The following is a 15,862-nucleotide window of genomic DNA, read 5'->3' as shown; positions in this document are numbered from 1 at the left end:
GTATGTATACATACATATATACATATATACACATACATTTTTATTCCCTTCAACTGTACTCACACTGAGAAAAATTTCATAAGTTACAATTATTGTTTTTCCATGTATGAATGTAAATAGTTCAAATTTGATAAGTTCCTTATGATTTGTTTTCCCTGTTTACCATCTCATGCTTCTCTTGCTTCTTGTATCTGAATGTCAAATTTTCTATTCAGCTCTGTTTTTTTTCATCAAGAATGCATGAAAGTCCTCTATTTCATTGAATGACCATATTTTCCCCAGAAACATGATACTCAGTTTTGCTGGGTATGGGATTCTTGGTTTTAATCCCAGCTTCTTTGACCTCTGGAATATCATATTCCAAGCCTTTCAATCCCTCATTGTAGAAGCTGCCAGATCCTGTGTTATCCTGCTTGTATTTCGACAGTATTGAAAATATTTCTTCCTGGCTGCTTGTAATATTTTCTCCTTGATCTGGTAACTCTGGAACCTGGCTATAATATTCCTAGGAGTTTTCTTTTTGGTATCTTTTTCAGGAGGTGATCAGTGGATTCTTTCAACCTCTATTTTGCCCTCTGGTTCTAAAACATTAGGGCAATTTTCCTTGAGAAATTCTTGAAGCATGATTTCTTGGTTCTTTTTTTAATCGTGGCTTCCAGGTAGTCCAATAATTTTTGAATTATCTCTCCTGGATCTAATTTCCAGGTCAGTGATTTTCCAAAGAGATATTTCACATTGCCTTCTATTTTTTCATTTGTTTCGATCTGTTTAATAGTATCTTGATTTCTCATAAAGTCACTAGCTTCCATTTGCTCTAACCTCATTCTGAAGGAATAATTCTCTTCATTGAGCTTTTGACATTCTTTTACCATTTGGAAAATTTGGCTTTTTAAGGCATTCTTCTCCTCATTGCCTTTTTTGCCATTTGAGTTAGTCTATTTTTTAAGGTGTTATTTTCTGCACTCAGGTTATTGACTCTCTTTTCATGACTTTCTTGCATCATTCTCATTTCTCTTCCCAATTTTTCCTCTACTTCTCTTATTTGGTTTTAAAAATCATTCTTAAGCTCCTTTATGGCCTGTAAGTAGCTTATTTTTTTCTTGGAAACTTGTGTTGCAGGATTTTTGACTTTGTTGTCTTCCTCCTTTTCCATGCTTTGATCATTTTTGTCCCCAAAGAAGGAGTCTAAAGTCCGATTACTGTGCTTGCCTTGCTTCCCTTGTTTGCTCATGTTGCCCCTCAATTACTTGACTTTTGAGCTTTTTGCCCCAGTAGACCTCTGCTACCAGGGAGGGGGGGCATTGTCCCAATTGCTGGGGTGTTCTCAGCTGCAGAAGCTATTAGTTGGGTGCCTTCTCTAAAGCTTCCCCATGCTCTGGAAAACTGGTCACACACCCCAGTACTTTTACTTTAGACCACAATCCAAATCCAAGCCAGTTAAAGCAAGAACAATTATCCCTCAGACTGGTTGCTTGGTTCCCCCACAATCGGCAGGCCAGGAGCTCTGAAGCGGCCATGTGGTGACAGTTGCACTACCGCCCCACCTCAGCCGCTTCTTGCCCTGGGGACAAAGGCTAACCATACTCCCGAATTCCCAGGTCTGAAAATCCACACTGCACTGACCTCTTACTTTGTCCTTAGCATCTATGGGTAGATAATTCTAGAATCTATGACAGGTGCTGGTGATCTGAAGTCCCTCCATCACGTGGCTGATTGTGGCCACCCTGAACCTAAAACCTCAGGCTAGCACAGGACTGGGCTTGGCTACCAACAAGCTGTGCTGGCTGCTTTCTGCCAGGCTGCTGGGCTGTCCTCAGCAGGGCATTAGATTCTCTGTGTCATTTTGTGGGTTCTGTAGCTCCAAAGTTTCTTCAGAGTCACCTTTTAAATGAATTGGAGGAGGTGGAAGCAGGGGCCCCAAGGAAGTCCTGCTTCTATTCTGCCATCTTGACTCCCCTCCCTCACTATTGTGTTATAAACATTATGAGTAGGAAGCTATAAGAAAAAACCTGGAAATACTTGCTTGAACTGATGCAGAGTAAAATGAGCAGAACCGGGAGAATATTATTCATAGTAACAGTAATGTTCTATAATGATCAACTGTGAATGGCTTAAATATTTTCAGCAATACGAATTATAATGAAAACTAGTATCCACCTCTGGGGTGAGGAGCAGGGACAAAAACAAACTGGAGTCTGAATGCAGATTGAAGCACACTTTTTCTTGGCTTTCTTGTCTTTTTTTGCTCTTTTACCCCCCCACAACATGAGTAATGTGGAAATATTTTTTCATGACTGCAACATGTAATTTATTAACGTGTCAAATTTCTTGCCTTCTTAATCAAGGGGTGGAGGGAGAAAAGAATTAGAAACTCAAATTAGAAAAAAAAACTATCAAAATTGTCTAAACATGTAACTGGAAAAAATATTAAAACATAAATTTCAATTATAGAGGAGACTATACTTGCAGGTATTACAAATCTAACAAATCAGAAATCCTATGAAGAGATCTGAGCAAAGGCTACAAGAAACATATACAAATTATAAATCCAAACAAGAAAGATGTAAAGTCCACAGATACCAATTAAATCATTAAGAAACTGGCAGCTATCATAGGTCTTACAATCAAGATTCAGAGACAAAGATATCAGTAGCTAAGACAAAGAATCAGAACTAGAGGACTATGGGGATGGGGGGAGATTTTGAGAGCAAGAATTTAGAAATCCTGGCTAAAAACTCTGAGGATTATTTAGATTTAATGGACTATATAAGATTTGTTGAGGCATAGACTATGTCATATAGGGGTGAACCAGGTAAGATTCTGCTACCTAAAGCTGATTGTTAAATTTTCAATAAGAACTTTTACAACTTGGAATTCAGCAAATGCCAGACCTTGATTTTTTTTTGTTGATTTCCTTGACTAGGAATGTTGTGGATAAAATATTATTTATGAATATCAAATTTAAAAGTGTGCATACTTTGTTTGGAGAGCTGGTTATTAGGCATTTACAATAATATCCCTGGATCTTATCTAAATTTCAAACTCCCCAGTACCTAGCAGTATTCTGTATGTCCTAAATACTCAATACATACAACTACTTGAACACAATGGAATTGAATTTGTTTAAATGTTTCTGAAAAACATATAGAAAACTAGGACTAAAATTGAAATTTAATACTGTTAAAGACTGTCAGTTTGTGTGACTGCCTGTCTGCTTGTCTGTCTTTCTATCCCTGTTTCTCTCAAAAGAAGAATTAACTGTTAGTGGCTTGAACTTGGAGACAAATAAAGGGTTGGTAGACTACAAAGTGAATGGACAGAAAGTTAATTCCTCATAATTATTGTTATATAATCTACCTCTTATTTGTCTTCTTGTGTGTTAAATCCATTTCTTCTTTGTATATCTTACTTGAAGATGGAGAACATTTGTTCACTGTTGGCTCCATAATAATTCTTGATATATTTGAAAATGATTATTAAATTTTAAAAGGTCATCCCAAATGGTAGAAATGAGTGAAATATAGTTCTAGTGCATTCCAGTTCAATATTATCATTTTATAGTATTTCTATAAGAATATAATAATTGTAGTTTATAATAACAGTTGGGTGACTGAACTTTCTACACACTGTAGTATTTTAATGTAAGTTTTAGGAATTGATTTTATTTTTTTTAATATTCTGGAAAACTTTATTTTTGTAAGTGGAATGGGGACACAGCAAGTTAGATGATTCCAATTTTGTTGGCAACATCTAAAGCATCATAGTCTGGAGCAAGACGGACATAGGACTTCTTCTCTCCATCGGGCCGGATCAGTGTGTTGACCTTGGCCACATCGATGTCATACAGCTTCTTTATGGCCTGCTTGATCTGATGCTTGTTGGGCTTGATGTCCATAACGAAGACCAGGGTGTTGTTGTCCTCAATCTTCTTCATAGCAGACTTGGTGGTCAAGGGAAACAATGATGGCATAGTGATCGAGCTTGTTTCTGTGAGGGGTGCTCTTCTGAGGGTATTTGGGCTGCCTTCGAAGTCACAGTGTCTTGGGTCGCCAGAAGGTGGGGGATGTTCAGATCTTCTTCTTTTTGTGGCTATGGACACCCTTCAGCACTGCCTTCTTGGCCTTCAAGGCCTTGGACTTGGCTTCTGTCTTGGGGGGGACAACAGCTTCCTTCTTCGCCTTTGGTGCCATGTTGGGGGAAAGGGTCTAGGAATTGATTTTAATAATCTTATATAATATTGTATTGAATTAAACAAATAGTGCATGAAAAATGAAACCCTACATCAGACAAAGGGAAGTGTCAACTACTTTGGGTAGAAGGTCAAAGTGATACTACTATTTTACATGTAAAGAGATGAATTTTTGAGGAAACTTTCATTGAAAATCAAATTATTCATTCACCTACTTTGTATTTAGGACCTATTTGGTGCAAAGAACTATAAATATTATTATATTTTAAGTGATATGGTATTCATATAGCATAAAGTAATATAAATTGAAATAAAGGGATACTGCAAAGTGAAATATGTGCTATTGTTTTTAGGGCAAAGGGGCCTTTAAAAGTCAGAACTCAGTTAATACAGTTAATAACAGCAACATATCTTTGTTTTCTTGACATTAGAACTTAATAGAGTATACAATTCTTATCACTCATTTCAGATACTGAAACAAAAATCTTATAGCAATATTGATTTCATTTTTTGCAAATGGTCATTATTGGATGTAATTTATAGAAATGCAGGCACAAGCAGTTTATTGTCTGATTTGTCATATGCATGAAATAAATGTATAACTAACACAAAAGGTCAAATTAGAAATAAAAGTATTTGATTCCTTTTTGAACTGAGGAACTAAGGACTTGAGGCAATAATTTAATTTTTTATAATGTGGAGCAGTAATGGGGATAGTTCTAAAACATAATTTCTACTTGATAAACATGTAAAGACATATATGATATTAAATATGTCTGAAATTTTAGAAAAATTAATTCTATCAAAATCATTATTTAAACTATTGATATCTATTAGTATATGGAACAAATAGTTGAAGCTTAGTATTTATTCACTGCACTTTTAATTATGTTCTATATAGGGCATACAAAAAGTCTTAAGTTATCAAAGCTTAAAACTGTACTAAGATGTTTGGGTCACTGTATTATATTAAATAGCTACATACTTAATGTATTGAAGGAATAAATGAATTTAGCTTTATTTAAAACAATACAATCAAAACTCAATACAATACAATTAAGATGGAGAATTTTTGAGATAGATGGATACATGAGAGGCAATACATAAATTAAGGAAATGGGACCAAAAATCTAGAGTTGAGAAGGATCACAGGGAAGACAAAGACTTTTTTTTTTTTTTACCAATTATAAACCTGAGATTGGGGAGTGGGAAAGAACATGGATGTTTTACACCTTAGCATACTTCTAGGCAAAGACATAAGTCCCTAAAACCTTTGATCACTGGATCTGACTATAAGTGATCATTATTAACAGGTAGGCATATTAAAGACAGCAACAGCTTCTAAAGGACGAAAAGAAGTCCTGGTTTACATATTAAATAAGCAAACAAATGAATAATGAATGGATAACACTGTTTTCATTTAAAATGAATAATAAATGAATGGATAAATGAAAAAAATAATAGACTAATGCTTGTATGAAAATAAAGGAAAAAAGAAATGGGCAAATAAATAAATATATTATATTGGGCACCAAAGTTCATTTTGATCCTCCCCCCAACTATTCACTTCCTAGTTTGTGGTTGGCATAAGCTAGACAATTTCAAGAGGAATAACTTGATTGGAAGTGGTCTTACCATCTTAGTAATTATGACTTACTAGATCAACAAATATTTTATAGAAAAATATATTAAATTTTATGATAAAATATGTCCATTTTATAAGAAGAGGCATTGAAGTATTTTGTATTAAATTAGTACAAAGGAACATTCCCCAGATTTCATGTAAATTATAATTAGCAACCAGAAATAATGAATAATTCTGCCTCCATAGGATATTTTATATAGTTTTCATACTATATGTATATTGTATAGTTTTTACACTATTAACAGTTTGTACTCATGACAGTAATGCCTTGTCCAGTAACAGACTTAATAAACAAAATAAGTATTATTATTATTCATGTAAGAAAAGAAAATGTGTTAAAACCTATATTTATTTTTAATTTAAGTATTCATTTAAAAAGAGAGAAATGTAACATTTTCAATTATAACAAATCACTCAGATATAGGAAGAATTAAAATATTTTTAAGTTTAATTCACTTTGGGGGAGAAAAATAAACTTGTGTGTGTCAACATATAAGGGAAAAAATACTCTGTACTCGACATAGCATCAGTGCATAGTTCAGGGATGGAGAAGGGTATGATGGACTATTCCTATTGTTGTTTTTCTGGGAAATAGGAGAAATGTAGCTATTTACATATAATGAATATAAGTTGATTACTTTTTATCATTAGATGGCAACCAAATTATTCTTTATGTGTCTACCCAGAAAACTGACTGACCTGGAAATTATGGGTAGATGCACATGGAGCATCTTTTCTTAGCCCTATATTTAGGAGAGATTCCTGAATATGAAGAACCTCTAATGATCCTCTGTGTCTTTTGCAATTGTGTTAAAACAAACACAGCTGCTAGAGGATAAACAGTACTAATTTTGGAATCAATTTAGTGCTCTGGGAAGCAATATCTATGACTTTTCAATACTTAAAATTATTTAGTCATTTTCCATTAATTTAAGAGTGCATTATTTAATGTCTCCACTGTATTATATACACATATGTTCATAAGTATGATTTTCAAATTAATATATTAAAAATATTTTTTAAAATCCTGAAGATAAGATCCATAATTGTATTGGCAAACTCACTCATACACTACTATTCATTCATTTCCTGTGTACTTTACCATTAGAGTAGATATTTGAAAATATAGAATATGGGAATTTACTTCCTTGAAGAGTAAAAAAGGTGAGATAGTGATGTGATTGACAGAATGACACTTTTGATGTAGTGAAATAACCTAAGGATTAAACATTGTAGCTTTTGTGTATCTGTGTGATGTTGACAGTAATTTTATTTATTAAGGGCTTTTCTTGCCAAAGCAATCATATATAATGATGAACCCATATAATAATACAGCACAACCAATAAACTATGCTGAATCCAAGTATTTTTAATGAGATTATGGTGGACAGATGTTCATATAAGAGGCCATCTGAGGAGTTAAGAGTTGAGTGTCCAATTTATGGGAATGAGAAATAAGTTCACATCTGGACACTTGAGTAATTTGTTTGGGCAAAGGATATTTTCTTAAGACGGGGTGATACAATTTTCTTCCTGAACCTTAAATTAGATTCCCTTCCTTCAATCCAGGAGCTTTTTTAACTTCCATTTCATATATCCTACACTCATATCTAAAAAAGTAGAAAAGCATCTCTGTTTCTAGCAAATTATACACTCACACACTTTAGTTTTGTTAAACTACTTTAAAAATCAAAGATTGTTAAAAATAAAAAAAGTTCCTTGCCCAAGAGATAGGATAATCATATTTAACATATGAATTAATTATAATTTATGTTACAAGTACTTTATAAGACTTTAGAGCCCCTATATAAATGTGAGAATGTCGGAAGACAAAAACATGATAGAGATAATATGATCAGAGATTTAGAGCAGGAATGGACCTTAGGGTTAATCAATTAATTACTTAGTCCATCTTCAAGCAATTATTACCAGACACTTTGCTAGGCCCTGGGAATATCAATACAATGGTAGGACAATCCTTTCCCTTGCATAGATGACATTCTACTAGGGTGATAGAATATTTTCATAGACAAATAACTAAAATGTAGTCGCGAAATAAATTCCTTATATATTTGTAATAGGAATAGGAACACACTGGAGAGGGGGTTCAGGAAAGTTCCTTTTAAGGATCTAGAACTTGAACTGAGACTTCAAGGGGAACATTCCAGGAATGGTGTATAGTCCAAGAAACCTGGAAGGTGGGAGATAAGATAACATGTCCTTGGAAAAGCAAGTAATGAAATAAGTAATATGAGTAAAATAAGTAATAATATGATGTAAATAAATGAGTAAAAATAAGTAATAATGAAAATAAGTAATGAAATAAGACATGCCTGAAAAGTATGTGAGGGGGAATCATATGTAATTAGCTAGAAACATAAACAGGAGCTAGATTGCAAGATTTTTTTTAATGTTAAATGAAAGAATGTGTACACATGAGGCAACTGTGTTGGCAATTAAAGATTCCCCTGTATTGGCTTGGTTTTCAAATTGATTGTGTTAAAACCCAGAGCTTGTTAATCCCACCTGTGGGATGGACTTGTTGATGTGAAAAGAAAGTCCTGAACTGGGAGGAGCTGGTGACGTAGATTTGGAGAGACAAGAGAGAGGCAGAAGACCCTTTTTGGAAGCAGCACCTCGTGGAGAGAGAGAGAGACTAAGAGAATTGCTGGTGGCTGCTTTGAATTGCCCTGGACTTTTGAGACCTGCCCCCTGAGCTGCCAAGGACTGAGGAGACATGGCTGTTTTGCTGGTACTTTGTCTGTCTGTTTTGATGTTCTTTTGCCAGATTTGTCCACTGGTGAAAGACAGTCCTGTTGTTGAAGAAGTCCTGGAACCTGGCTTTTGGTTAAGAAGCCCTGAGACTGTCCTGCAGACAGAGAGTGAATACTGTCCACTGGTGAAGGACAGTGCTGTTGTTGCAGGAGTCTGGAGACTGTCCTGCAGACAGAGTGAATACTGTCCACTGGTGAAGGACAGTGCTGTTGTTGCAGGGGTCTGGGAACCTTTCTGTTGGTTCAGAAGCCCTGAAGAAGGATTTTCTTGTTGTATGTTTACAGAAATCCTAGGAGAGGGTTTTGTTAATGTTTTCAGGGGTTCTAGGACTGTTCTACAGACAGAGGATGAATTAATGAAGAGACTGGCAATTTGTCTTGTGGCCTTGCTAAGCCTCATCTCCCCAGGAACTAAGATTGCTGAGAACTTGCCTCATGTCAAGATGAAGAAAAGACCTCCATTTGGGTATTAAGTGCTGTGCTTGGACTTGATGTAACTCTGGGGTAGATTCAATTGTGATCCAGGGGTGGGGAACTTTTGACCTTTTTGTGCTCTGTGATTGACAAATGAAGGTACTTTACTTATGTTTGGAAACTAATCTCCATTTGAGAAGAGGGGCTTTGTGGTGGACTAAACGAAGGTATAGCCTAGGGGTGGAGTAGTATTTAGAACAGGGACTTTGTAATTGGTTGAATGATTGGAAGGTCCTGGGGTGGGGTAGTCCTTGGAGATTATTTAATCACACTTAGTAAATGCTGTATTTTGAATGATGTCATGTTTTGATCTTCTCTGTTCTTGGTTGGTCACTGAATAAAATGGAGAGCACCTATGCTGGTATTCTGAACCTTGGGAAGTTGCCTTTCTTTGGTGTTACAGTACAGCAACCAGGACCAAGATAATTCAAATGTCTCTCCTATGTCACAAAGATTGGAAGTGCTAGCGTCTGGGACCTCTTAGTCAAAAGTCAGTATACTTGGAACTTTACCATCTTGCCATCCTAGATACAAAATATCTGAAATCTGATCAGCACTGAAAGGAAGAGAAGATAAGTAGAATTGAATGGAGGTTGATTTTCACTTACTACTTTTGGTTAAAAAATAGGTGAGGCAAATATTTATATTAGGACTTTGTTAGAAATCTGATCATAGAGGAGACAAATAGCACCATATGGTGAGAAAAGATTAGGGAAGCCCCAGGAAGAAAACAAATTAAAGAAGGTTGACAAAAACTTTTTGTGTCTATAATGCCTCATTCCCAAAACCCAGTGACCATTTCCAGTCATGGGGAGATTCATTTCAAATGGGCCCTTAAGTCACTATTGTTAACTGAGAGCAAGTAATAAGAGGCACAGAGAAGTGTGGATATTAGGAGTCCTAGCAAATATTGAGGTCTAAGGAAATTTTGTGGTGGCATGCAGTAAGTGAACTGTTTTTCTATTTCTGCCACTGGCAAATAATAACTACATATTTTAATGGAAGATGAAAGGAATCAGTAATTTGGTCATTTCCAACTAATATTGGTAAGCTCCATATTAATCAGTATATTAAGGATTACTAACTAATCTGGCAGTCAAAAACAAAACAAAACTCATGTTCTTAGGTTGTAGTAACATAAGTAATGTAATGTAAACTAAGGTAATAGTAAACTTTCAATTGATCCTACTCTAATCAGGCCAAATCAGAATTATGTTTGCTTAACGGGCAGCATATTTTTGGAGAGACATTGAAAGATGAATACTGTACACAGGAGGGTAACCAGATTGATTAATATCCTCAATACCATGTAGCATAGAATGGAAAAGAATGAAATGGGAATGTTTGACTGAGAGAAAAGAACACTTCATAGGGAGGTGATCATTGTCTCCAAGTATTTGAAAGGTTCTCATTTGAAAGATACATTTCACTTATTCTACATCATTACAGATGAGAGATGGAATGAAAAACAATGATGGAAAGATACTGAGAAACAGATTATGGCTTAGCAAAAGGAAAAACTTCTAAACAACTGGACCTGAAGTTCTAAACGTGTGGACTAGGTCCTTTATTTGTTGGCAAGACATTTTTAGAAGGTCTGTGAGGACAAAAAGACTTTCATCAAGGGCAGCTAAGTGGCACAGTGAATAGAGCACAGGCCCTGGAGCCAGGAGGACCTGAGTTCAAATCCACCTCAGACACTTGACACTGACTATCTTTGTGACTTTGGTCAAGTCACAACCCCAATTGCCTTGCCTTCTCCCCTACCCCCCAAAAGATTTTCATCATAACAAATATCAATAAATATAATTAGTAGAAACAAAATGTCTTTGGGGTCCTCAATAATTCTTAAGAGTAGAAAGGGCTACTGAGACCAAAAAGTTTGACAACTGATTAATTCGACATACTTCAAAATGAAAATGAGAGCCCTCTTCAAATTATTTGCAAGTGATGACTAGGTGAAGTGTTGTAGAAGGGATTTGCAGTCAAATATAGTTTGAATTAAACAGGCACCAAGGTTTCATGGAAGTTTGAGAGTTTGAAAAAAACCCTTGTCTCCTTTCTAAGTTATCAGTGAAAATCAAGTTTTCCTTGAAAATAAAAAATAAATAACCAAGAACATATAGAGGCATAGGGGAATCCTAACCTCCATAAGAAGGATGGAAGAATGACAAAGAATGGAGAGCCACTGAGCCTTTTGGCATGCCAATAGTTTTAAGACTCTTTTCATTATGAACAGAGCTGAACCAAAGGAAAATAAAATAACTTTTTGCACTCCAAGGACTTTTCATTAGGATTTGGATATGTATATTTCAGCACTTGCCATAAAAAAGTCAACTCCTTACTGAGGGGTATTAAGTATGTTCAATATATTGACTTGACATGACCAAAGGAGAAGTATGCCAAGTTCTCAGGACATGATAAAAATTCTGTCAAGATATTTTCAAAACTGATAACCACAAATGACCACTACAAATTTCTAATATAATGCACACAATTAGTAAATGGTACATTAAACAGTAGTAAATATAGAATTTCCAGGGATTATGAAGTCTTGGGCAAGAAAATAAAGAATTTATGTGTATAAGTGGAGCTCCTAATTGCATAGGTTGAATATCCCATTTACTGTCCAACTACCTATTAGGCTTTTTGTTTCCATACTTACAACTTCTATAAGAGTTATAGATCCTGGTCTAACAATTATGGTGCCAGCTGAGCATATCCAACAGAGTGGTTAGGTTGTCTGGAATATGGTTATCTCTCTCCCAAATTGTCTTGAAGCTTCCTTTTGAAGTCCTCTAAAAAGATTCTTTACCAGAGCTGTCTCCTCTCAACTCTCAAATTGCCTTCAATTGATATGGCATTGCATCCCTCATAATGTGCTGGCTACTATTGGGAAAGTATAGCATCCATGATGTTACATATGTTCTTAGACAGACTAGAATGCCACTGATTATACCATAGCAATGAGTGTCACTGACCCACCAAGGATATTGCTCAATAAAATTTAGCTCTTTCCAATTTTCCAATCACGAAGGCCACCTGATTAATTTAAAATATTTCTTTTGTAGGGTTACAGACTAAAGATGATTTGGCACAGACCCAGAAAAGCTAAAGTTTCTAGATAATAGCTCCAGAAAATGGGATGGGACTAGATGGTGCAGTGAATAGAGCACCAGATTTGGAGTCTGTAGGTCTAAGACCTGAATTAAACAAAGTCTCAGATATTTCCAAACTGTTTGACCATACAAATAACACAGATGCATGGCAACACTAGTAGATGCACCCACATCACAATAACTAGTCCAAGGGAAGATTTGAGGTTAATCCTTTTCAATTTCATCAGTCTATAGCCCTACCAATCCTCACCCAATTCTCTTTTTCAATCACTCATCTCACTCATTCTATGACCTTCTTACAGTAAATGTAGCCACTGTTGACCACATATAGTTCGCTGACTTCCCTACAGTAACTCCCACTCATTCAGCAACAACAATTCATTGTTCTCAGTTGCTAAAACTCATCGACTGTCTTCATTTTAGAATTATGCAGCATATATTAAGGTTTTCATCATGTCACTGTGGCATTTTCTCTGCATGGTTGATGTTACAGGTTTGCCAAATGGAGCTTTTTTTGTGTTCTACATTCTCTATGCCATATACTTGGTTCCGTGAACCTGAATGTCATAACATTAGTTTATGTGTGTGAACTGACGGTCATTTAGAATCTCATTGAAGATTCATTTTTTTCTGCTTGTTGTTTTAAATATTACTTCACAAGATGTAAGAATGTCCTATCTTTAGCTGATCCACATCTCACAATCATATATCGTGATCCATGCCTCAAATGTATGTAGGAAACAGCATGGCACAAGGGAAAACATACTTTGGATTTGGATACAGATAACCTTAGTTTTACTCCTGGTTCTGAAACTTACTATGTGCATGACCTTGGACAAATCACTTAACCTCCCTAGAACTCAATTGCCTTATCTGTCAAAATAAGAAAATTGGACTAGATATATGGTAGGACCCCTTTTAGCCCCAAATCCTGTTATATATGAGCTGTGTGTATTGGATACAACCTATTTTACTGAAAATGAAAATTAAAAAAAATTGACACAAAGTGCTTTCCTTCAAAATTTCAAGAATGCAGAAATTTTGAAAGCCTTGGGTTTTTACTGAAATATATAGATGTTTGAAAATGTAGAGACGGGAAGTGCAAGTACCTAGTCTATTTCCCTCCTTTAAAATCAAATTATGAATAACAAAAGAAAAGATTATAAAAGGTGGTTTTGAAACAATATAGCCTAATAAATAAATTAGTTTTTTTTTCCTGTTCACACTTGTGAAGGTAATATGTACCTCAGGAATGATGAAGAATATGGTCATATTTCTTACAAGCACCATTGCATTATAACTTTGTCAGGTCATTTGAAATTACATTATGGAAAAATAATAGTCATCCAATTTTCTGGTCACAAGAATGCAGGCTGAATTATATTTGTGTGCATACACATAATCCTACATACATGCTAGGAAATCTATTTTCCCTATATGCACAAAAAGAGGAATTTTTAGTAATTTTTGATTGCCCATTTAGCCTTAATCCTTTCTGGGAAATAATGTTGTTTTAGGAAAGCTATGTCCAAAAATGCATTGTAAAGCAGTCAATGAAGCAGAGCTGACAGGAGTCACAGTCTTTTCCTGTTCTGTAATTGATAGGGGATTTTTTTATGATACAAGGGAAGATGTGATTGTGTAAAAATATTGTAAGACTTTTTAGGAGTGAGATGGAGAGATAGAGACACAAAAAAGGGACAGAGAGAGACAATGAGACTGTGATCATTTCTGTGTGGTGAGTTATCCTATGTCTCTGAAGGGCTAAAATGATTTTGGCAGAATCAGTATTCAGGAAGACAATGAAAATGTGAGTTACATTTTGATTCATATAAATTTGTAAGCTTATTTCCACAATTTAATGTTGAGTTCAATTGAAAAACAATTCAACTCATTTGAAAGAACACATTTTAAATACTCAGTATGGTTCTTGGTAGGCAAATAATAGCAATTTAAAAACAGATATATAAGTATAGTTAGCTAATGTATAACATCTTCAAGTTTACTTGACATAAATATATCCATGAAAGAGTCAATTTAGGATTTCATTTCATTGATATATATTTCTCATGCCAAAATAAGACTCAAAGAAATATGATGACACTCCTCATGAGGTCAGAGACCCCTTTTAGCCACCATAATGGACACATAAATGAAAATGAAAGTTCAGTCTATCACCAAAGTATTTAGTCTACATAACATCAAATATATAGATATTAGAGAAAAGACATAGAGATTTTTTTTTAAACCTTTTCCCCTTGAATTTGCAAATAGGGCCAGTTGTAAAGACAGAACAGCAGGAAACTCTTGGATATGAATCAGGAGACAAACAGAGCATAGTGATCTCTAGAGATATGAGTAAAGGTTCCCCCATGTCCTTAATAAATACTTAAGATAATGGCTTCAGGTATATAATAGCTTTATTTTGTCTTGCAAAATATACAGAAAACACTAAGTATTATTGAGTCCATAAACACACATAAGGCGATGAAAAAGCACAGGAATTAATATAATTTTACTTTACTAGATTTGACTTCTTGTTACAGCCCTAATGATTTATAAACAGGCAATGGTTTCAATTTTCTTCAAAAAGGGACTGAATTTGGGATTATTTCTGAGCAAATTTCACAATATCTGATGAATCTATCTTTCCTACAGGGTTAGAGATAACCTCCTAGCCATACTGATAGAGTCCCTCCTAAGTATGTAATCCCTCCAGAAGGGGATAAACTTGGGACCCCTAAAAAGACAACACAATGTCTGGTGTTGAATATACTCTGGTATATTCTCCTCCAAAGTTACCAAGAGAGCTTCTCTGTAGACCTGGATTCCCTTGAAAAGGAAATGTATTTGAAGTTACCAGTCAGACAATACCCTACACTCATATTGGATCTAAATTTCTGAAAATATTCATAAGCAATTGCTAACTGCACATTCCTTGCTCCCCCATATCATAATTTTTGGTCCCACAACCATTTGACCTCCCTCTTGTCATGACCTTATTCTTTGGCTGCTCCTTCATTTTTGGAAAGCCTCTTTTTCCTCAAGCAAAAATACCAAGTCCATCATTGTTCATGAATACCCCAGGAATTTGAAATTGTCTCAGAAATTTCTCCTCCTCCATCCATGAATCTGGGATTTAGGAGCTCATCTTCCTTTTACCTTGCCTCTGAAAAGGCCAACATAGACGTTTAGCTTTCTAGTACAGTAAGCAGCTCATCAAATTGATGGAACTATGTTGATCAAACCCCTGTTCTTTGTTTAAGGTTACATAGGGAAAAACTTAGTTTACTTTAGTTTTGTAGATATTATTCAATGGCTTATGAGTGTTTGTTATAGTTCTTTTTCATCTATGTACAATATTCAACTTTAAGAGATCCCAGGAGCAGAATAGGTTCTTAGTTCTAGCTTCCAACCCTGTCTGAAGTCTATAGAGGAACAACCAAGGCAGAAATCCTATGCCAAAAAGAAATCTATAATTCTCTTACTCTAAACCATCAAAACTTTACACTCATTTTATAGTCACTGAATTCTATTTAGAAATCTGGGTCCTTGAATGTTCTAGGAGTTTGACATCTCAGAAATTCCTCCTCGGGAGTCTTGGTTTTAGGATATCCTCTGCACCTACTTCTTGTTGCCAGCCAAGACCGTGAAGACAAAC

The sequence above is a fragment of the Petaurus breviceps genome, unplaced genomic scaffold (assembly GCF_028583685.1).
Source record: "Petaurus breviceps papuanus isolate PSGF00001 unplaced genomic scaffold, PetGlider_PUasm1.0 90743, whole genome shotgun sequence".
NCBI lineage: Eukaryota > Metazoa > Chordata > Mammalia > Diprotodontia > Petauridae > Petaurus > Petaurus breviceps.
The sequence above is the reverse complement of the archived record's forward strand: the minus strand, read 5'-3'. Positions refer to the sequence as shown.